The 24,593-nt window shown below is 47.0% G+C and overlaps 1 protein-coding gene and 1 long non-coding RNA gene across 2 annotated transcripts in view; one reads left to right on the top strand and one right to left on the bottom strand.

Annotated features, from left to right (window-relative positions):
* Positions 1-24,593, top strand: part of ZBTB7C (zinc finger and BTB domain containing 7C) — a 248,701-nt gene that overhangs the window by 92,897 nt on the left and 131,211 nt on the right. The window contains exon 2 of the mRNA XM_080973493.1: positions 4,355-4,419. The gene's annotated coding sequence lies outside the window, so the exon portion shown is untranslated. The remainder of the gene's footprint in view (positions 1-4,354; positions 4,420-24,593) is intronic.
* Positions 1-24,593, bottom strand: part of LOC308458825 — a 470,973-nt gene that overhangs the window by 325,309 nt on the left and 121,071 nt on the right. The gene's annotated exons all lie outside the window — the stretch shown is intronic.

The raw sequence follows: 24,593 nt of genomic DNA, 5'->3' as shown, positions 1-24,593 counted from the left end.
GGGAAGAGTGCACCCAATTATTCTCTCTGCAGTCTTTACGACCCTGGACAGCATTTTTTTTCCTCTGACCGTGCAGCTCCCAAACCACACACACAGACCATACGTTAATACACTCTCCACAGTACAATGGTAAAATGCCATCAACAGGTCCTTTGAGAGATTGTTTTTCAGGAGGATTCTCAGAAAATATAACCTCTGCTGTGCTCTCTTCATCAGGTCTTTGCTGTTTTCTCCCCAGGTTAGGTCATCTCTCAACTCCATTCCCAGAAATCGAAACACCTAGACCTGTTCCACACACTTCCCCTCAATAATCAATATAGGAACATAGGAAGGTGCCTCATCCTGAATCAGACCATCGGTTTATCTGCTTTGGTATTGTCTGCACAGTTTTTCCCCGGGATTTCAGCTGGGGTCCTTTCCAGCCCTATCTGGAGATGCCGGAGATTTAACTTGGGACCTTCTGCATGCAAAGCAAGTGTGCTTTCACTGAGCTACAGCCCTTCCCCATAATAAGCTCTGCAGCTCTTTATCAACCAGCTGATTGGAGAGCAGCTAAAATGGAGATTGCAGGGCAAGTGGGCGAGGCTCCTGGGATCCCATAGCTATGAGCCTGCAGGTAATGTTGAGGCTTGGCATGTCGTGAATAGCAGTGCTTCTTCCACACACAGCTCAGGTGTGAGGTTGCGGATAAGTGTCCCAAACTTGCTGCAAGGGTGTAAATGTTATCAGCAAATCTGTGGCTTATTAATGAATGATGAAAGCTTTCTTTGCGCAATAATGCTATTTGCACACGCGGCGCATGATGGTGATTCAGATCTGCATTTGTGCGGCTGGCTCTGCTTCAGAATGGGAATGGGATGGGGTTAACTCATGCAGATGGCGATTTCTGTGTTGTCAAAATGGCATTTCTGCCTCTGATTCTGGACTTCTCTCTGCTGCAAACTCCTCCAGCTCACGAAGAAACTGTGATATTAATGCTGTATTCTTAGTTTTAGATTTTGATTTATGTGGAAATTGCTTCCCATGTGGTTGTGTATTTTTTTTGTTATGTACTGAAGTTCTCACCCTGGGCCAGCAGGGGAATACTGTAGATAGTTATGCAAATAAGGGATCGAAAGTGACGTTCAGTGATTGGATAGTTTTAGAAAGTTGCTACAGTTACGTTGTGCTGGAGCTCTATATAAGCAGGCTGACTGAACCCTTCAGTTCAGTTCTGTCCTGGCCTGTGAATAAACAAGAGTTGTTTGAAGAATCACTGTGTCGTCTGATATGTTCACCCACAACTTAACATTTTTGGATATGGTTTATTTATTGTTTATGACTTTTGTAGTTATGTAAATCTTGTCATGCTGTAAGCCGCCTTGAGCATTGTTTTTTTAACTGTGGAAAGGCGGCATACAAATAAAAAATGAAAATGAAGCCCTGTTATTTCTTCAGCTTCCCACACCTCTTCCTCCCAGTCTTTTCCCTCTGACCACTCACTGTCGTCTCACCACCACTTCCTGGGCTCTGAGCCTTCTTCCCTTGGTGCTTCCCTAACTGGTTCCTCACTACGAGAAGCCAAGTTACAGGGAACCAGGCAGAGGGCCTTCTCGGTAGTGGCACCTGCCCTGTGGAAGACCCTCCCACCAGATGTCAAAGAGAAAAATAACTACCAAACTTTTAAAAGACACCTGAAGGCCGCCCTGTTTAGGGAAGCTTTTAATGTTTAATAGGTTATTGTATTTTAGTGTTTTGTTGGAAGCTGCCCAGAGTGGCTGGGGAAACCCAGCCAGATGGGCGGGGTATAAATAATAAATTATTATTATTATTACTCCCACCATTCCTCTGCATCCAACCACTCCACGATATTCCAGCCAGGCCAAAACACCAAAAGAGGGTGCAAAGGAAAGCCGATGTAGGTCATGTCCCGGAGAGAGAGAGGATTGGTTTGGGGATGGCTGGCGGATGGTGTGGGGAGAATCCCCCTGGCCTAATAGAGAGGTCTGAGCTTTCCCACCCCTTGTAGGGAATCGGGACTTCCTGTAAGACCGCTTTTTGAGCTGGCTGCACAAAGCATTTCCCTTTCCCTTCTTGTTGATGGCTTGCTGGTGTTTATCAGCTTTGTGGCCAGGGACCAAACCATTAGCTTTGAGCGCAGCCGTTGCACATCAGCCTAATGATCTCGGCTGGCGCGGCAACGAAGGAGAAGCGACAGGCTAAAGGGCAGGAGGTCGGATGCTGTTAAGGGTCTCCGCAGCAGAAGGAATCGTTAGCAGCTTTGGGGAAGGGAGAGCGGGGCGGCGGATGGCGCTTGTTGCTGACCTTAGTGCAAGCCTGTGCTTGCGCTCTGAATTAAAGGATATTGACGAGTGTTCTGCAAACTGTCGCGTGCCTTGCCCGGCACAGTTTGCCTCCTGGGATTGTCGGCTGCATCTCGATTTCCTTATTAGTGTTTTTTCTTTAACACCACTGCTTCCTAAAGGGGTGCACCTGTCATGGGGGGGGGGAGATATGGTTTTGGAAATACAGCAACTGCAAAGCAGTGGGGGCACGCGTTAAAAAACAATTATTTTTGCAGCTACAGCTGAGAAAAGGGAAATAAATATCTTCATCTGGTACTCACCATGAAAACATTCTGTCGGTCCTGGCTTAAATGTATCCATTAACACAGGCAGTCCATATGTTCAAATGGATATTTGAACAAGGCTGCCAATTACATCCTGTCCGTTCCAACGTAGAAAGGGGTGTTCAGACCACGGAGGAATGGATAGTGGCTGTTCACCCTTTCTAGCCATGCAGGATGAATCCCTTTGCAACCGTCGAGGCTTGAAGGGTCCATGCTCATTGCCTATCTGCCAGGAATGAAATTTCAAGAGTGCGTGGACACCTGCAAATATAAAGGATTATGCTTTTTTTGTTTCTTTCCTGTTATTTCTGCTTGAGTCAACTCTGATGAGAGAACCAGCTTCTTAGTAAAAGGAGCCAAAGTGGTGAATGATTAACATTTCCCAACAGTATTCACTGCAATTGAGCAGCATTCCCCAACCTGAGGGCCTTCAGTTGTTTTGGACCACAACCCAAAGACAGGTGCCTTGCTCTGAGGAGCCTGTACAATCTAACACAGCGAAGGCAGTAAGGGATAGTGGGAGTTGTAGCCTAATAAATTATGGAGGGCCCCAAGTTTATTTTATTTTTATTTATTAGATTTATATGCTTCCCTTTATCAAAAGGGCGGTTCATAAGATAAAAATACAAGGCAAAAGCACAAATAAATAGCTAAGATAGAAACAACAAAACAATAACGCCCCTTTCCCACAAATACATTTAAAAGGCTGTACAGTGGTACCTCGGGTTATAGACGCTTCAGGTTACAGATGCTTCAGGTTACAGATTCCGCTAACCCAGAAATAGTACCTCAGGTTAAGAACTTTGCTTCAGGGTGAGAACAGAAATTGCGTGGCGGCGGCAGTGGGAGGTCCCATTAGCTAAAGTGGTACCTCAGGTTAAGAACAATTTCAGGTTAAGAACGGACCTCCAGAACGAATTAAGTTCTTAACCTGAGGTACCACTGTATAATATTAATCAGCCAAAGGCCTGGTTGAAGAGGAATGTTTTTGCCTGGTGTCTAAAGATATATAATAAAGGCACCAGGCGAACCTCCCTGGGGAGAGCCACTGCAGAAAAGGCCCTGTTCCCATGTTGCCATGCTCCAGACCTCATGTGGAAGAGGCACATGAAGGATGACCTCAGATGATGAACACAGAGTCTGGGTTGGTTTCGATGGGGAGAGGCTGTCCTTGAGGCATTGTGGTCCTGAGCCGTTTTAAGGCTTTATAGGTCAAAACCAGAACTTTGAACTGGGCCCAGAAGCTAGTGCAGTTGGGCCAGGATCGGTGTAATACGATCAAACCGTCTTGTCCCAGTGATCAACATGTCCCAAGCTAGGAAAAGCTGTGACTCTTAGCTTGTGATTCCAAAATGCACCTACAACAACAATTTCCCCTGTTTATAAAAATCAGCTGGGGTGGGGGCTGCCTATCTAGATTGGGACTGTGGCAGAGGAAGGTTATTTTCCCCCCTTGCACAATTTCCCTGCCAAGTGTCAACTTGTCATTGGGGGAGGGGAACAGGTGCTACCATATTCTACAGCAGCCTTCCTCAATTTGGCTCCTTCCAGAGATTTTGGACCAAAGGAAATTGTAGTCTAAACATTTGGAGGGGGCACCAGGTTGGGGGAGGCTGTCCCCCTCTCAAGGCTATGGTGCTCAGAAACCTATGCTAGTTTGAAATAAAGGCGTCTATCACTTACCTGTGTGAACAAGGACATGATCATTATCTCCAATATTCTTCTTTTTGAACTTTCTTCCTTTAGGAAGCGATCAGAGTATCACGGGCGGAAATGCCTTTCTGAAGTTTGACACAGAGGCGAGACAAACAGTGAGTATATAGCAAATTCCCCTTTTACTCCCATCAATGAGCTAGTTAAAGTTAGCTGCTTCTGAGAAATCAGAACCAAGACTATTGACTTAAGGGCAGACGCTTATTTCCAAAGAAAGTTAAAGTAAGTGGGATTTGCCTCTGAGCAGACATGCTCAAGAAGGAGAGAACTGCAAAGAATATTTATTTTTGTTGCTTTGTAAAGAAACATTGAAAATAAAGCCAGTCACCTGTACATAAACAATACAACTTGCATTCTGTTTCTAGAAAGTTACGGGAAGAAGCAAATTAAGCAGAAATAGGGAAAACAAGGCATCAGGCTGGACTTTGGTAATCTTTGGTAATATGGCACCCTGAGCAGGGCCAACATTTGCTTCCTCCCAAATGTTGTTGTTGTTTAGTCGTTTAGTTGTGTCCGACTCTTCGTGACCCCATGGACCAGAGCACGCCAGGCACTCCTGTCTTCCGCTGCCTCCCGCAGTTTGGTCAAACTCATGCTGGTAGCTTCGAGAACACCATCCAACCATCTCATCCTCTGTCGTCTCCTTCTCCTTGTGCCCTCCATCTTTCCCAACATCAGGGTCTTTTCCAGGGAGTCTTCTCTTCTCATGAGGTGGCCAAAGTACTGGAGCCACAGCTTCAGGATCTGTCTTTCCTGTGAGCACTCAGGGCTGATTTCCTTCAGAATGGGATGTCTCTACTTTTTAAGATGCTGTCTTAAAAATTAGAGACATCACCTTGCCAACAAAGGCCCTCCCAAATAGATCTTCTTTAATTATGGATTTTCTCAGTTTGGCGCCTCCTCGGCTCAGCACCTCTTTCCAACAACTCCTGCAGCCAAGATGATGCCAAGCATCTTGCTCTGCTTTCCTTTGGACCACATCAGCGAGACCGAGAGGGGGGTTGTGATAGGAATTTTGAGGTCTTAGATATCTGTTAAATGTTCATAAGTGTACCAACCTAGCACGTACATAGATCAGCGCAGGAAGATTGACCTGAAACCATTTTGATTCTCAAACTGAGCAAATGTTTTCTCTGCAACGTCAAAGGAAAATGGAAAAGCCTCCCCATTGTCTTTTCCTTCACAAATCCTGTCTTAAGGGCACATGTAAGATATGAATAGGGAGTGAGGCTGTGACCTGGCTCAGGAACTAAGTATTTATTATTACAAAAGACTGGCCAGGCTTCCCAGGCAATCCAATCAAGTGACCATTAAACAGGTAACCTGGCAGACAGGAGGTAAACAAACCACTCAGATTTCTGCTGTAAACCTCCCTTTCTGTGATGTAGGTATGATGTATCGGGGTGTGTGTGGTGGTCTTGGGTTACACCCCTTCTGTGATGTATGTATGATGTATGGAGGGGTGGTCTTGAGCTCCAGGGCAGGGAATTTAAAATGTCTTTATAAGGCCTTGCGCGCCATTGTTCTGGGTTCCTCCTCCCTCCTGTGTGTGTGGGGAGCACCCTGTTGCAACAGATCAATAAAGATCAGGCTTACTAGCTGCTTTGCTTCTCAATATTCTCTGGTTGGCCTCTGTTATTTTCTCCTACCAATAGGGAACCTACGTAAGGACTCTATATGGGCTCTTGGATACCCCATAAGGGGAAAATGCCAGATTTTTGTTTACAACAGGGTCTTGTCATCTGGCCAGCCCAGGACCTCCCTACACACTGTCCAGGCTTGCACCCCGGAGAGGTCACTTTGATGCTGCAGTTTGAGTTCACCTCCCAAGGCACACTCCATTGTCCTTTGAGGCAGACGGATGCCAGTAACAACAACAATTTATATCCCACCCATTTCCGCCATGGAGTCCAAGGTGGTATATATGTGTTCCTAGCACGGTCACCCATCCAGTTACTGACCAGGCCCAGACCTGCTTAGCTTCAGCAAGGCGGTAGCCTCATGTATTGGGTTGCCATACGGACATAGCTGGTATTCAGCCCTCCTAAACAGCGCCCAAGCGGAAATTGCTGATATGTCCAGGAAAATCCGGGTGTATGGCAGCCCATGTCGGTAGTGTAAATTTTGGTAAATCTCATTAAAAATAGCTCAAAAGTTCTCTCTCTTTTTTTGAGATTTTGCTCAGCAACTTTGCCAAACAACAACAATCCCCAACTTTTGCATCCGGATTTTCACTTTTTGAAATATGGCAACCCTACTCATGTACCTTTAGACTGTAAGCTGGAACAATGAGTGTTACAGCTTGATTTTGCTCAGTGTCCTGCAGTATCCCTAATTTTTGCCCCCATACTTTAGCCTTTTGCTCTTCCTCTTTCAAAATAACATTCTTTGTCTGCTTTTTAGTGTTGGTTGTGAGCAAGGGAAGAAAGTTTGCTACAGTGGATGTATACACACATACTGTGGTTATAACGATACCTCCACCCAAAAGCGAAACTCTAATCTATGGCAAAGTGGTTAGAATCGTTATCTAGGCCTGCATAATTCCCCCTTCCATCCGGGAAACTGATAAAACATCAAATTGGTGCCGTTTTCTTATCAGCACATAGAATTTGGAGGATGCAAAGTAATGACCTGTCAGCTTGCTGCCAGCAAGCCAGTTTTGCAACACGCGGGCCTCCCTTAAAAATACAGAACAAAATACATAAATGCCTCGATTGCCTTTTTAATAAGGGCTTCTAAGACATCTACTTAAACAGAGAGAGAGAGAGACTTGCAACTATATGCATAGTGTGAGTGCAGAGATCGCGCTATAGCTCATTATTTCGGGTATCTTTACGCTGCTGTATTTAGAGTCTGTTGCGTTTAGAGTCAAAAGGTGATGCAAGGTGGGACCCCAATAACAAGGCGACCCACTCGAGGGACTGGAATGAACTTCTTTCAAACCTGGGGACTGACTGCCTAATGGCAGCCAAGCACGGCAGGGTTGTAGCATAAATTGCTTGCTGAGAAACATACTTCCAAGTGCTGTCAGCAACTCAGCCACAGGCAGTCTTGTCATTATGGGGTTCTGCAAAATGCCAGTGTCCCAAACCTGCCAACAGGAGAGTTCAGCTTCCTGGGAAGAGGGAGCATCCAGGTGGCTTGTTTTCAGTTTGCTGGTTCTCTGAATGGAAGCCTCGTTTCACGGTGCTTTAAGCAAGTCCAATGGAGCCCTTCATTGTAGGGGGTTAGACTGGATGGCTCTCGGCGCTGTGGGAATGTTCAGGGATGCAGGAGAGGATATATTGTTTGATTATAGCCTTTCCATCTTGTGTAAACAAGTTCACAATTTAGCAGAGTAACATTCCCCCTTTTAAACTCACAGTGGATGCGTTTGCTCAGGCTCGCTAAAGCCTCTATAATAACTGCTCTGGTATTTCCCCCTTATTCCCTTATAAAAGATAAGACACGACACAGTCTTCTATAAAAGTATAAAAAGAGTTTACTCACATTCTGTTCACAATCGGATCCCAGAAGGCAGATTTAGCTTAGAAAAGTAACATACACCTGGAAACTATCTCATAAGGAGACAGTCCCTCTGTCCTCTCCTGGGTGGAGGCCAAGAGAGTATCTTTGGCTAAGCAGATGTTGCTTCTTCGATACATGTAGTCAAAGAGAGAGAGATGGCTGTCCTGCCCTGTGCTTTTCTTGTTACCTGCACAGGTGAGGCCACGCCCACCTCTAGTCACATGCAGAGGAAGTCTGTCCCAGCCCAGAAGGAAACAGGAAGTTTACCTGCTGGCTGGACAAACATTCCTCCCCATGTGTAAACGTGTTCACTCTAGGAATGTTGTACTTGACTGCTCTTGTGTTTCAAATCTCACAGGCGCCCCTTCCAACACTGCAGTTCTGTGATTTGAACCACACCACACATCTAAAGCCCTTATGGTGCTGGTCATGGTTTCCCCTCAAGAACCCGAGAGCTGCAGTTTGTTAAGGGTGCTGAGAGTTGTTAGCAGACCTCTGTTCCCCTCGCAGAGCTACAATTCCCAGAGGCATTTAACAGTCAACCCATCTTCCCAGGCAACTTTGGGAATTGTAGTTCAGTTTTGGTGTGCCGAATGTCTGCCATGGGTAGCTTGCTATTCCACACTTGGGGGGGGGCATCCTCCACACCATGCCCCCCTCGGGAGCGCACTTGCCCTGGGCAACGCGGACATATGCTCTGCCACTGTTCTTAGGTCTTACTTTCAGCAGGAAAGGGGTGTGATTCAGGGTTAGAGTGTTTGCTTTGCACAGAAGGTCCCATCTTCAATTCTTGGCATCTCCAGGTAGGGTTAGGAGGTCCATTGCCTCAAGCTCTGCCAAGAGGGTTGGATTAACCATTAAACAAAATAAGCATGTGCTTAGGGCATAAAGAGGGACGCGGGTGGTGCTGTGGTCTAAACCACTGAGCCTAGGGCTTGCTGATCAGAAGGTCGGTGGTTTGAATCCCCGCAACGGGGTGAGCTCCTGTTGCTCGGTCCCAGCTCCTGCCAACCTAGTAGTTCCTTTACCTTTACCTAGGGCATAAAGGGAAGGGGGCACCGAAGCCATTTTCCATTGCCAGATTTTTAACATTAATGGCTTCAAACTGCTTAGCTGAGTGTTCATTTTCTCAGCTGAAGTGTATTACGAATCCCAATGGGACAACTGTACAACAAGGCAGGCTGTGTGCCCCATCTCTACCAAGTATTGCAGCAGATGCGTTACGTAAGATTAGTCTTGAGGATCTGATCAAAGACTTTGCAATGAGAAAAAGGATTTTTCAAATATAAATAAAGTGGAAGTGAAAAGATAAACATTGCTTTCCATCTTACTGTAGGTTTCGTTTCATTTTGAAAAAATGAAATTTTATTTTACAGTTTATTATTGTTTCTATTTTGAATTAGATATATATGGGGGCACCAAAATCTTTTAAGTGCTTGGGGCCTCTGAAGGTCTTAATCCGGACCTGTCTGCCAGTCAGTGTCTATCTAGGGCAGCGGTTCTCAACCTGTGCGTCCCCAGATGCTGTTGGACTACAACTCCCATCATCCCTGACCATTGGTCATGCTGTCTAGGAACGATGGGAATTGTAGTCCAACAACATCTGGGGACCCACAGGTTGAGAAACACTGATTTAGGGTTTCCTAAACTTGGGTCTCAGGCTGTTCTTGGACTACAATTCCCATCATCCCTGACCATCGGTCCTGCTAGCTAGGGAAGAAGGGAGTTGTAGTCCCAAAACAGCTGGAGACTTAAGTTTGGGAAACCTTGCTATAGACAGTACTGTGCTAAATGGACCAATGGTCTGATTCAGTATAAGGAAGCTTCCTGTGTCCCCAAGTCCATATGGCTCGTGGTTCTTGGGGAAGCTGTGCCTGATTTTCCTACACGTAGAAGCTCCCCCTCCTACCCTAAGTCTTCTGGCTTCCATCTGAGGGATGTGTTCATAAAAGTTCCCTTTTCTATAGCGCACCTCCTCCTGAAAGGAAAGGTCTGCTGAACTTCTGGGGATAATAGCAGGACCACTGTTGAGTTGTAGGCATCTGACAAGGCTCTCATGGAGCGGATGCGAAGCAGGGCGCGATAATGGGTAGTTTGCAACATCGCTAACAAAGAGAGAGGGTGTCTTTTCAAAAGGAAATGAATCTAGGTTGGCTTGACTTCCAGCTGTGCTCCACTCCAGCCCTCCCGTCCTCACGCACCCCAAAGAGAGAAAGAGATTGAGCTGAAGAAGGGGTCACTTCTTAGCGCAGACACCCCTTCCCGGGCCAGCCGTCTCTGCATCCAATTTCATTGGTTTTCCATGGCTGGGGGGAGGGAGGGGGCTGTAGATAATGTCCTCCTGTTAATAGAGAGCTGTGAGCATTTACACTTATGTATTGATACGAGTGGCTGTTTCATCCTTGCACGTCTGAGATTTCAGCCCTTTCAGACACAAGGCAGGTCACGGTTTCGACGCCATTGAATGCATTGTGCAGAAGAGAACGGAATTCATTCGATATGAAAGCGTTGGCTTTCCCCCCCCTCCAGCCCCCGGCTTAAAAAAAAAAGAGTGGGGGAGTCTTCTTCCTTCTTCAGGTGCTGGGCTTTCAAGTCGCACAATGCATCAAAGATCCTACGTGCAGGCTTTGAAAAGGGCAGAAGGCGCTCGCTAATATTTGGACGAAATGAATAATCAGTATCCCGAGACCCCGGCAACTAATTTGGAAGTTCTCGACGCGCCTCCTGGCAGAATCGCTCCCCTGGAACCCGAAGGCGCAGCTAACGAAACGTTTCAAAAATGCCGCTTGGAGACCAACTTTCTGGCCTCCGCGTGCCCCCTGTCAGAATTGTTCCATGGTTAAGAGCTGCTTGTGAAAAGATAAAACGCTGTCCATCCTGGAAAAAGCACGCTTCAAAGAAAGCCCGGGAGCCAGCGAGGGTTTTCCCCCCCTTCCTCCCCTTTCTTGTGCCTCGGTATTGAAAGTGTTGCTTGCAGGACTTCGTAATGGGGACCTTACAATGCAAAGGAAAATATATTAGCATGGGGGTTCCGTTTGGCAGCGTTGTATTATACGGAGGGGGTCTAGAAAGATGAAATCTCTCGCTGCTGTGGCTTTTGCTTTAAAAAAGAAAGTTATTTTATTTTATTTTTTTTTAAAAAGATGTTTCATTGCATCTTTAGACACAGGCTTGGTTGCTCTATAAGTAACCTGTTGGTCTTTTACAATGGGAAGAAATGCTTCTTTGCAGAACGCCCGTGGGATCGCTTATTTTCTGGCGGTGTTGTGGCTTGCCTTAAAAAGCTGAAGCAAGCCGTCTCCTCTTCTTAATTAAGCTGGGGGATAAATTAGGCAGGATGAGAGGATGTAGGCACCACCCCTGAGGTTAATTGCCATTTTCTCACCACTTGCGGAACCAGCCCCTTGGAGCTCATCTGGATGTTACAGTTCCAGGGGAATCTCCTGCTCCGGTTGTGGCTTCTACCTTCCAGTTTTACTATTTTGGGGTCCTCCCCACTGTGTGAGCTTCCCCACCCACGATCCACCTCAATTGTATTTGCTGGTGACACCAAGGAAGCTTTTGAGCTAGATCAAATGAGGGATAGGGTACCTCTGACCTTCCTGGTATTATCACAGCGTGATGAGCTCCACCTGCCCCAAACCCCTCTATGATCTAAAGATTAAGGGCTCGTCCCTCTTGTCCCGTGTCTAGAAAGAACATGCCTAAGAGCTTTCCCACTTCTTCCATGCTGCCTAGGCACGGGTGCGAGTGGTTTCATGACCAACGTTCCCCTTGAAAACATGTTCTTTACTGCTGAACTGGAACAAACAGCAATCTGCAGAAAACCCCATTGCTGTCTGGTCTGATTCAGCAATACAATGCGGGTTTTCTCAGGGAGAAGCGGTGAGACAAAGTGGGGATGAGCCCTCAGAGAGCAGGGGTCTTGCTTTATCATGATATTGAGGGAACATATAGAATGGCAATTTATACTGAGTCAGATCATTGTTCCACCTAGCCCAGGGGTTGGCAATTTTTTTAAAGCTGCGGACCACTCCACTGTCCCTCAGACCTTGTGGTGGGCCGGAGAAAGGGGGGAGCTGGAAGAAGAGGCGAGGGGGGCAAGTAGTCCTCTTCCCAGTACGTTTCCAAGCACAATTCAAAGTGTTGGTGCTGACCTTTAAAATCCTAAGCGGCCTTGGTCCAGTATACTTGAAGGAGCATCTCCACCCCCATCGTTCTGCCCGGACATTGAGGTCCAGTGCCGAAGGCCTTCTGGCGGTTCCCTCACTGCGAGAAGCCAAGTTACAGGGAACCAGGCTGAGGGCCTTCTCGGTAGTGGCACCATCCCTGTGGAACGCCCTCCCACCAGATATCAAAGAGAACAACAACTACCAGACTTTTAGAAGACATTTGAAGGCAGCCCTGTTTAGGGAAGCTTTTAATGTTTAATAGGTTATTGTATTTTAATATTCTGTTGGAAGCCGCCCAGAGTGGCTGGGGAAACCCAGCCAGATGGGTGGGGTATAAATAATAAATTATTATTATTATTATTATTATTATTATTATTATTATTACCCAGCCCCAGCCGCTGCGCTTACCTTCCCTGGGGCTGCTACCACCACCACCACCACTGCTGCTTCTCGTGGGTAGGCAGAGAGAGCTCGTCCGCTTCGCTCTATGGCCCACAGGATCAGCAGGGTGGTAGCGGTGGCATGAAGGGTTGGCTCTGGAGAGGGGCTGCTTAAAATGGCACTCAGCCAGCTCAGCCCAGCCCCTTTCCTCCTCTAGGCAGGGCAGGGAGAAGCCAGGAGGGAGGGAGGGAGAAGGTGCTGTCGCGGTGTGTGTGTCTGAGGGAGAGGGGGAAATGGAATGGTGCAGGGAAAAAATGGCGCAGCCCGAACAAACAGAATCCCCACGCCGATCCACGGACAGTCCATGAGCCAGATCCTGAAGGCAATTGGGCCTGATCTGGCCTGCGGACCTTAGTTTGCCAACCCCTGACCTAGCCCAGTGTTGTTGACACTGGCTGGCAGCAGCTCCCCAGGGTTTCAGACAGGATGTCTCCCAATCTAGGAAATTTTGCCTGCAGGGCACTTTCTGGAAGCTTTCTGGGCTATGGCCATTCTTGGGTGACGCTTGCAAAAGACCAAAACCCAAACCTCACCCCTCCAAACAATGCAAGTAGACTTTGCACCCAGTTGTGGGATGGTGGAAATAAGCAACTCTCAACAAACTTTGCTATGATTTTAATTTTATTTTGGCTCAGCTGCAGAATTTTCATACCCAGGCCTTTCCCGGGAGAGACACCTTTCATGGCCTTTTGAAAAAACACGCCATGAATAATATCAAGCGGGTGGGGGTGTCACAGGGACACCTAAGGACCAAATAATTACAATGTCAGCACAGTTGCTCCAGCAATGGAAGCCAAAAGTGCAAAAGTGCCCGACCACAAAAATCATTAAGTGAAACAGAACACGCTAATGACTGGGACCAGATTCATTTTATTTTTTTAAGAGCGAGATATTATTATGAAAATCCTTTTTTAAAAAAAACCAGCAAGTGTCTACTCTGAAACCAGCTCCCTATTCCCCAGGCTGCCCTCGCTTGTCACATCAAACTTTATTTTTACCATCTGTGGAGCTGTAGCTAAAGTTTTAGCACTCACTTATCTCCTTCTCCCCCAGGCCACAATTAATTGAGGCCAGGAGAGAGGCTGGATCTCTCAGGCAATATTTACAAGACGAAGGGAATGTTAATGGCTTGCTTGGGCTGAGGCTATGGGCTTTTTTTTTTTTTTTTTGGCAAAAAGGTGCTGGGGAGAGCTGGGTGAGGAGGAGATTTCTGGGAAGAGTCTCTGGGAATTTGAGTTCTTGGTAGATAAATAAGATCACTCCCCTCCACCCTCCCACTGCACTTCCCAATTAAACTTATGGCTCCGCGAGTTTTGCATTTCTCAGGGACCCTTTGGGGGATGGAGTCGCTGTGTGAAATGGGCTGCTGAATATTACGTATATACACACACACACACACACACACACACACAGAGCAAATTCACTCTGCACACTGTTAGTTTTGCAGTCAACACAACAGCATCCACACACAAGTGGGAAATGCCAGTGCTTTGCAGGAGTCTAAAAAGTCATAGCTGGGGGGTGGGCTTAACTGAGGGGTAAAGGTAAAGGGACCCCTGACCATTAGGTCCAGTAATGACCGACTCTGGAGTTGCGGCGCTCATCTCGCTTTATTGGCCGAGGGAGCCGGCATACAGCTTCCAGGTCATGTGGCCAGCATGAATAAGCCACTTATGGCGAACCAGAGCAGCACACGGAAACGCCGTTTACCTTCCCGCTGGAGCGGTACCTATTTATCTACTTGCACTTTGACGTGCTTTCGAACTGCTAGGTTGGCAGGAGCAGGGACCGAGCAATGGGAGCTCACCCCGTCGCAGGGATTCGAACCACCGACCTTCTGATCGGCAAGTCCTAGGCTCTGTGGTTTAACCCACAGCGCCACCCGCGTCCCTGTAAACAGAGCATTGGTTATTGTTCATTCATGGTGATATATCTAGAAGAGCAAAGCAAAATGTATTCTTCAGCCTAAGGGAGGGGAGGGGGGGAAACGGTTAACCCGGGTCAGAGAGGTACAGAAACCACCTGTGGAGAAATTATCAGCTTGCTGCTTCCTGTGTGTTTTGGAAAGAGAGTGGGCTGTGGGTGGTTTTCTTTCTTGAGGAGTAACTTGAAAGCAGATAAGGTCAGGGCTTTAAGGATTTTGCCTGGGAACAGTTCCCAGTCTTTTTATCAGCACAGAGCAGAAGGTCCCGCATTAACCCTCTGCATCCTGGCTTCCCAAACTGCGAGACGAGTGGAGGGTGCAGTCAGGTACAAGTGGTTGCCTGGGTACAATCCTTCCTCTCCAGTCTTCCCCCCTTTTGTGTTTTAATTGACATTGAGTATGTACAATATGGGGATGTGGGTGGCGCTGTGGGTTAAACCACAGAGCCTAGGACTTGCTGATCAGAAGGTTGGCAGTTTGAATCCCCGTGACGGGGTGAGCTCCCTGCTCCTGCCAACCTAGCAGTTCGAAAGCACATCAAAGTGCAAGTAGATAAATAGGTACCGTTCCGGCAGGAAGGTAATCGGCGTTTCCGTGCGCTGCTCTGGTTCGCTAGAAGCGGCTTAGTCATGCTGCCCACATGACCCGGAAGCTGTATACCGGCTCCCTCGGCCAATAAAACGAGATGAGCGCCGCAACCCCAGAGTCGGCCACGACTGGACCTAATGATCAGGGGTCCCTTTACCTTTACCTATGTACAATATACCTATCTGCTAACTGAGGACTTGAACTCGGAGTTTCATAGACCACCTCTAGCCTGTTGAACAGGGCTGGGCGATGGACTGATTATGGATGATTTAATTTCCAGACTACTTAATATATTTTAAAAATTCCCTAAACAGCACACACACAAAAACCTGAAGCAACAAGAGACAACGTAAATTAATATTTTTTTTACACTAAATACGTGTAAAAATGTTACATGAGTACCAAGTTATTAATATATCAGGCATGGCCAAACTTTGCCCTCCAGATGTTTTGGTACTACAATTCCCATGATCCCTAGCTAACAGGACCAGTGGTCAGGGATGATGGGAATTGTAGTCCCAAAACATCTGGAGGGCCAAGTTTAACCATGCCTGTAATATATATGTTGTTTAGTCATTTAGTCATGTCCGACTCTTCGTGACCCCATGGACCAGAGCACGCCAGGCACTCCTGTCTTCCACTGCCTCCCGCAGTTTGGTCAAACTCATGTTTGTGGCTTCGAGAACACTGTCCAGCCATCTCGTCCTCTGTCGTCCCCTTCTCCTTGTGCCCTCCATCTTTCCCAACATCAGGGTCTTTTCCAGGGAGTCTTCTCTTCTCATGAGGTGGCCAAAGTATTGGAGTCTCAGCTTCAGGATCTGTCCTTCCAGTGAGCACTCAGGGCTGATTTCCTTCAGAATGGATCGGTTTGATCTTCTTGCAGTCCATGGGACTCTCAAGAGTCTCCTCCAGCACCATAATTCAAAAACATCAATTCTTTTGCGATCAGCCTTCTTTATGGTCCAGCTCTCACTTCCCTACATCACTACTGGGAAAACTATAGCTTTAACTATATGGACCTTTGTCGGCAAGGTGATGTCTCTGCTTTTTAAGATGATGTCTAGGTTTGTCATTGCTTTTCTCCCAAGAAGCAGGCGTCTTTTAATTTTGTGACTGCTGTCACCATCTGCAGTGATCAAGGAGCCCAAGAAAGTAAAATCTCTCACTGCCTCCATTCCCCCCCCCCTTCTATTTGCCAGGAGGTGATGGGACCAGTGGCCAGGATCTTAGTTTTTTTTATCTTGAGCTTCAGACCATATTTTGTGCTCTCCTCTTTCACCCTCATTAAAAGGTTCTTTAATTCCTCCTCACTTTCAATAAATATTGTTTCATTTTCCTTCTGACATACCCTACCTCTCAGCTGCAGGGTTCTCACCCAGGGTCCAAGGAAACTATCAGCTTGCTCAGAAAAGAGTTCCTGGAAACTACTGGACACCACCCTAGTTTCTCACTCTAGACTTGTTTTTTATGGGCAGGCCAAGGCGGATGGTCCTTCCTGAGGCTGCTAACAGCTGCCTCTCATTCAGCTGTATTCCCCACACCCAGTTCAAGTTGCAGCAGGTTTGTTGAGCTTCCCAGAGGGTCCAGAGCAGGCATGGCCAAACTTGGCCCTCCAGATGTTTTGGGACTACAGTTCCCATCATCCCTGACCACTGGTCCTGTTAGCTAGGGATGATGGGAGTTGTAGTCCCAAAAGATCTGGAGGTCCAAGTTTGGCCATCCTGGTCCAGAGGAAGGTGAAAGAACACCCTTCCACTCACAGCTCTTTCTAGAATAATAATAATAATAATAATAATAATAATAATAATAATAATAATAATTTACTATTTATACCCCGCCCATCTGGCTGGGTTTCCCCAGCCACTCTGGGTGGCTCCCAACATAATATCAATAATAATATTAAAAACACGATAAAACATCAAACATTAAAAACTTCCCTAAACAGCCTTCAGATGTTTTCTAAAAGACTGATAGTTGTTTTATTTCCTTGACATCTGATGGGTGGGTGTTTCACAGGGCGAGCGCCACCACCAAGAAAGCCCTCTGCCTGGTTCCCTGTAACCTCGCTTTTCGCAGTGAGGGAACCGCCAGAAGGCCCTCGGTGCTGGACCTCAGTGTCCGGGCTGGACGATGGGGGTGGAGACGCTCCTTCAGGTATACTGGGCTGAGGCCATTTAGAGCTTCAAAGGTCAGCATCAACACTTTGAATTGTGCTTGGAAACGTACTTGGAGCCAATGTAGGTCTTTCAGGACCGGTGTTATGTGGTCTCGGCAGCCGCTCCCAGTCACCAGTCTAGCTGCTGCATTCTGGATTAGTTGTAGTTTCTGGGTCACCTTCAAAGGTAGTCCCATGTAGAGCACATTGCAGTAGTCCAAGCAGGAAATAAACAGAGCATGCACCACTCTGGTGAGACAGTCTGCAGGCAGGTAGGGTCTCAGCCTGCGCATCAGATGGAGCTGATAAACAGCTGTCCTGGACACAGAATTGACCTGCACTTCCATGGACAGCTGTGAGTCCAAAATGACTCCCAGGCTGCACACCTGGTCCTTCAGGGGTACAGTTACCCCATTTCTCTGTCCTCTGTCCTGTCCTCCTCCAGCTTTGGCCCTCCAGATGTTTCAGGACTACAGTTCCCATCATCCCTGACCGCTGTCTATTCTGGCTGTGGTTGATGGGAGTTGGAGTCCAGTGGAAGTATGGAGGGCTCCCATCTCTGGCTAATGGAGTTCTTTGGGAGGATGTGCACTTGAGAGGATGTGAGACCTGAGGGTCTCCTTCCGGTGCAGAGGACAGTCGGGGTGTATGTGGGTCTTGCTGTTCTTTAAAATGATGTTGTACCACTTTCATCAGCCGCACCGCTCGGTTCAGCAAAAATTCTCCTTGGGTTTTCCGTGCATCTGGCGAGATCTGATTCAGTGGGAAAGGCCTGATTTTTACAAGGTGCAGAGAAGGAAGGGGGAATTAATTGGCATATAACGCGATCAAAGCATGTGTCAAGCAAAAGGGAATCCCAGGAGCCTCCGATTAGGAGATCTCCAGAATGCCGTTGTGTGTGGCTGCTGGACAGAGCCAGTAGATTCCAGAGGATGATTTTGGCCTGTTACAGATATAGCAATGGGGCAAATCGAGGGGGGCAGTCCTTTGACCTAGCTCCCATTCTGCAGAAAGAAGAAGAAGAAGAAGAAGAAGAAGAAGAAGAAGAAGAAGAAGAAGAGGAGTTTGGATTTGATATCCCGCTTTTTGTTGTTGTTTAGTCATTTAGTCGTGTCCGACTCTTCGTGACCCCATGGACCAGAGCACGCCAAGCACATATCCCGCTTTATCACTACCCGAAGGAGTCTCAAAGCGGCTAACATTCTCCTTTCCCTTCCTCCCCACAACAAACACTCTGTGAGGTGAGTGGGGCTGAGAGACTTCAGAGAAGTGTGACTGGCCCAAGGTCACCCAGCAGCTGCATGTGGAGGAGCGGGGAAGCGAACCCGGTTCACCAGATTACGAGTCCACCGCTCTTAACCACTACACCACACTGGCTCCACACTGGAAAGAGCACGCTTTGCCCTCGTTGCAGCAACTTTCACGTAAGGCTATTAATGCAGAGGCTGTGCCAGGTTGGAAACTCATTTGGGAAGGGGAATAATAAAACCCAGACCTCCCTGAAGACCCACCAGGAATCCAAACACCTGGCTCTCTCTTGGGATGCTAATGACTAGCTCTCTGCAAATGTGATTCAGTGGAGAAGGGAGGAGACCCGCGCCCTGCCTGAATGATACCACAATGTCTCCCTTATTAATACAGCATGTTCTTACATTGTGTATACATTAAATCCGCTTTAATTGTTATTACCGTGGCTTAATTGCCTCTGCGTTGCCCCAAGCACCTGGGTGGAAAGGGGTGAGGCTTGATGCTGCCAATATTTTTGGTACAGTTAAACCTATACATATTATAAAAGAAAGCCTGTTAGTCTTGCTTCTCCCAAGGACATCCTCTCAAAATGGCAGATGTAAAGGTGAACTAGAAACTAAGAGATGTGTGGTGAATGCGGTGGAAGTCTTTTAGAATATTTTAACTAGGATTTATATATTGTAATGTTTGAAGTATAAATTTGGTATTCTTGATTATGAAAAGTATTTTTTTTTCTTTTTCTTTTTCCCTTTTCTTTTATCTTTCATCTCTTTTCTTTTCTAGTCTGCATGTTGGAAAATACGTAGACAAATGTGCTTACAGTGTTATGTATTGATTTTTGTTTCTATTTCTTTTTTCTTTTTCTTTTCTTGTAATATTTAATAAAAACTAATAAAAACAAATCAAAATGGCTTCCAGCCATGAACGGCATCCTAGCGCATGGGTCCGTGCTCTTGCCCACATAGGGTGGACTTTCCAGAACAATTTAGACCACGTTTTCCCAACCTGGTGCCCTGCGGATGGGGTGTTTCTGTTTTTTTTAAATCACGAATCTTCCAGTCATTTGTTTCACTTGATGCAACTCGGTGCATTTGTTTCAAGCTGTATAAAAATGCTTCAACTTACAGGAGGAATATTTTAAAATACACCTATCTTGGCGAATGAAAGATATGATTGTTCTTCTTCTTGTTTTCAGCTCTGTGTTTTGTGGCTTTTTTAATAATAATAAATAATAATAATAATAATAATAATAATAATAATAATAATACTGTAATTTATTTATACCCCGCCCATCTGGCTGAGTTTCCTCAGCCACTCTGGGCAGTTCCCAATCAAGTGTTAAAAACAGTACAGCGTTAAATATTAAAAACTTCCCTGAACAGGGCTGCCTTCAGATGTCTTCTGAATGTCAGGTAGTTGTTTATCTCTTTGAAATCTGATAGGAGGGTGTTCCACAGGGCGGGCGCCACTACTGAGAAGGCCCTCTGTCTGGTTCCCTGTAGCCTCACTTCTCGTGATGAGGGAACCGCCAGAAGGCCCCTTGGCGCTGGACCTCAGTGTCCGCGCTGAACGATGGGGGTGGAGACGCTCCTTGTGGATTGCATTTGCACTCAGGTATTAACGCAGAGTTCCATAGTTCCCTCGCTGCAGATTCTGGGTGTCTAGGAGAGAAGCAGCTCCCTGGAAACACCCTCCTGATGAGGTCACTGAGCAGAACAGTTTGCAGGTGGCTGCTTTATCTCAGGATCCTAGGTGTGTAACCTGATAGCTCTGTCTGGCACCTGGAAGGGACAACTCAGCCTGCAATCTCCACCTTGCAACAGAGTCTACAAGATGACCTCCAGGTTGCCTTCGCTCAGGATTGTGGAGGTGCCAGACTAGTCTTCATCCTTTTCTCTAGAGCAGGGGCCAGCAAACTTTTTCACCCGTGGGCTGGTCCACTGTCCCTCAGACCATATGGTGGGCCAGACTATATTTTGGGGGGAAAAAGAAAATAGAATTAATTCCTCTGCCCCACAAATAACCCAGAGATGCATTTTAAATAAAAGGACACATTCTAAAAAAGCCAATGCAATTCTGGGCTGCATCAATAGGAGTATAGCATCTAGATCAAGGGAAGTAATAGTGCCACTGTATTCTGTTCTGGTCAGACCTCACCTGGAGTACTGTGTCCAGTTCTGGGCACCACAGTTCAAGAAGGACACTGACAAACTGGAACGTGTCCAGAGGAGGGCAACCAAAATGGTCAAAGGCCTGGAAACGATGCCTTATGAGGAACGGCTAAGGGAGCTGGGCATGTTTAGCCTGGAGAAGAGGAGGTTAAGGGGTGATATGATAGCCATGTTCAAATATATAAAAGGATGTCACGTAGAGGAGGGAGAAAGGTTGTTTTCTGCTGCTCCAGAGAAGCGGACACGGAGCGATGGATCCAAACTACAAGAAAGAAGATTCCACCTAAACATTAGGAAGAACTTCCTGACAGTAAGAGCTGTTCGACAGTGGAATTTGCTGCCAAGGAGTGTGGTGGAGTCTCCTTCTTTGGAGGTCTTTAAGCAGAGGCTTGACAACCATATGTCAGGAGTGCTCTGATGGTGTTTCCTGCTTGGCAGGGGGTTGGACTTGATGGCCCTTGTGGTCTCTTCCAACTCTATGATTCTATGATTCTATGATTCTACTCATGTAAAAACACCAGGCAGGCCCCACAAATAACCCAGAGATGCATTTTAAATAAAAGCACACATTCTACACATGTAAAAACACGCTGATTCCCAGACCGTCCGTGGGCCAGATTTAGAAGGCCATTGGGCCGCATCCAGCCCCCAGGCCTTAGTTTGCCTGCCCATGCTCTATAGCAGCAGTTCTCAACCTGTGGGTAGCCAGATGTTTTTGGACTACAATTCCCATCGCCCCTAGCTAGCAAGGCCAGAGCTCAGGGATGATGGGAGTTGTAGTCCAACAACATCTGGGGACCCACAGGTTGAGAACCGCTGCTCTAGAGGAACAGTGATCTAAAACCAGTGCTCCCCGCCCCCCAGAAAAATAGGAGCCAGTACTCACCATGAAATTGTTACAGTATGTGCCACACTTTTTAACAACAACAACCAACAAAAGAGGTGCCGGTATCCCCTGGGGGGGGGGGAATATGCACTGGCTAAAACCATGTTTAAGTGCAAATGTTTCTGACATTACGTTGTGCGCTCTGCTGCACCCATGAACACAGAGAATGGAGTGTCGCAGGCTGAGTCAGCAGGCAACTTACAATTTTCCACCTGTGGTGTTTGCATCGAGTACTGAAAGTGCTCGTTTACGGGAGAAGAGAGCCACCCTAATTGTCTCTGACAATCCCAAAGGGGCGTTGCGAGACCAAGCTGCCCTCCACCCGCTTCAGACAGTGCCCTTGTTTGCAGGCTGGCACTTCACATTCCTCCCATGTCGACAGGAGCTGACAGCCTTTGCCCACCTACTGAACTAGCGTCGAAGGCTGCCGTGTATTTTGGGCAGCGAAGCCTCCTTGTAGCGTTTTGGGCAGGGTGTCAAATGGGCTTCCGCTCTCGCCTTCAAAAAGCCCGAGAGCATCTCTTTCCCTTCCCTGGCTTGCTTCTGCACCGCCAAGCTGAGGCAGTCTTGTTGCCATGAATGAACCGTGACGACGTCTAGGCTTGTGTTCCACTGAGACAGCGTGTCGCCCCTGAGGAAAATTGTCACCTGCCAACTCTTCTCATTTGTTTGCTGTTCGTAAATTGCATTTATGCCCCATCCTTTTTCTCCACGGAGCTCCAGGTGGCCTAGTTGGTTTCGCCTGCCTCATTTCATCCCACAACAACCTTGTGAGGTAGGTTAGGCTGAGAGGCAGTGAGCTGAGAGGCAAGGTTCCCTCAGTGAGCTTCGTGGCTGAGTGGGAATTCGAACCCAGGTCTCCCAGATCCAAGTCTGACACACTAACCACATAATCATAATCATAATAATTTATTATTTGTACCCCGCACATCTGGCTGGGTTTCCCTAGCCACTCTGGGCGGCTTCCAACAAAGATTAAAAATACATCGAAATGTCACACATTAAAAGCTTCGCTAAACAGGGCTGCCTTCAGATGTTTTCTAAATGTCAGGTAGTTGTTTATCTCTTTGACATCTGATGGGAGGGCGTTCCACAGGGCGGGCACCACCACCGAGAAGGCCCTCTGCCTTGTTCCTTGTAGCTTTGCTTCTCGCAGCGAGGGAACCTTCAGAAAGCCCTCAGAGCTGGACCTCAGGGTCCAGGCAGAACGATGGAGGTGGAGATGCTCCTTCAGGTATACTGGGCCGTTTAGGGCTTTAAAGGTCAGCACCAACACTTTGTATTGTGCTCGGAAACGTACTGTACTGCCTCTCCCAAAGGACTTGCACTCACTTTTGTGTACAGGCCTCGCCTCACACTGTTCTCGGTGTAATGTTGCTGGTCATAGATGCTGTTCAGGTTCCCTTATTTGTTTTAATTTCTTTATTAAATTTAATAAAGTCCCCTGCCGTGGCAGAAAGCAAGGCAGCCTCCTAATGCAGGAATCTCAGCTAGGTCATACATGACAGATGTGGGAAGCTATCTTCGTTGGCAGGACTTCATGTGCCTCCTGCACACCTAACAAATTTGGTAGAAGAAGAAGAGGAGTTTGGATTTGATATCCCGTTTTATCACTACCCTAAGGAGTCTCAAAGCGACTAACAATCTCCTTTTCCCTTCCTCCCCCACAACAAACACTCTGTGAGGTGAGTGGGGCTGAGAGACTTCAGAGAAGTGTGACTGGCCCAAGGTCACCCAGCAGCTGCATGTGGAGGAGCGGAGACGCAAACCCGGTTCCCCAGATTACGAGACTACCGCTCTTAACCACTACACCATGGTAGGTGTTCTGGCTGAGGTTCATAGAAGGACAGAATTGTAGAGTTGGAAGGGACCATGAGGGTCATCTAATCCAACCCCCTGTGATGCAGGAATCTTAGCTAAAGTGTTTCCTGGGCTTTATTTTGTGCTTTGATTAAACGCATGAATCTACAGCTCCAGATGTAATCGCTCAATCTTGTTAGCATTCCTCAGGGTAGAGAAAGGATGGAAAATGTGGATCCTACCACTCCTCAGGCACGAGGTCTTTTGAAGGTGCTTTATGATCTTTTGTGCTTCTCACAACACCCCTGAGAGGTAGGCCATAATTATTTCCGGTGTGCAGATGGATTTTTAAAATAATAATAATAATCAGATTTTTCTGTTACAATTCCTCCCGTGCAAAGGGGGTGGGGGTGGGAATTGCGGTAGTGGATGCAAAATTCAGGCCACTGGGATTCTCAGCTGCCACTATTTCCTTAAACAAGTTTCTAGTCCGTATGGGTGCAAAGGATTACCTGGAAGTTGCAGCCTCGGAATTGTGAAACGATGCGTTGGCAAGATTTCCAGCATCCGAGCGCAGCCCATTCATGCCTTGCGTAACCGCGGCTAGCGTCATCGGGACAAAATTTGCAAATCTGGAGACACGATTATGTAAGTTGGCTCCCTATTTGCATAAGTTATGCAGGTTGCTGCCTTCATTATGTTTGGGGCGTGGGCAGAATTAATTAAAATAATAATGATAATGATAATGATGACAACAGCTCGGATTACAGCCTATCCCTGGATATAAATTGCAGGAAGAGCTTTCCTCCAGGCTTGGCTTATATCTCCTGCAGGACTTAGCCTTGCTGTGGTCAAGTTAATCCTGTGTCAAAGTCACTTTTCCCTGGAAAAGAGGAACTTTGAATCGGCAGCTGGGGAGAAATTCCCCGATGTGGGCGGACTCCTTTCTTTTCCAGTTTTTTCTTTTTACGAGGAACTTAAAATGAGGGAGAATAGAGAAGCTTCTCATTTCAAAACATGTTGTTCAGTCCTAATAGCTTGTAATGAGAGCTGGAGCAGTCTGGGTCTCTGAAGTGGCCGGAAAAGGGCGTCCATGTGTTGGGGTGTGTGTGTGTGTGTGTGTGTGTGTGTGTGTATAAAATCTTTAGGAATGAGAAGCGCCATTAATTTTGTTGACATGGATCCTTGCTACTTCACTGCCTTACGCTCCTTCCCTCAAGAAACTCATAACAGTCCTTAGTATTTACAGCGAGTGCAAGTGCTGTCATTTTCCGTGAAGCCAAAATCGTTTGGCAGGGCTTTTTGGAGCTCTCTTAAGGGAAGGAGAAGATGGGTCTCTGCCCCAAGGGGCTTCCAATATGGGATTAGGAGGTAGGGAGG

Source organism: Podarcis pityusensis, assembly GCF_964106645.2.
Source record: "Podarcis pityusensis genome assembly, chromosome: 11".
Classification (NCBI taxonomy): domain Eukaryota; kingdom Metazoa; phylum Chordata; class Lepidosauria; order Squamata; family Lacertidae; genus Podarcis; species Podarcis pityusensis.
The sequence above is the reverse complement of the archived record's forward strand: the minus strand, read 5'-3'. Positions and strand labels throughout refer to the sequence as shown.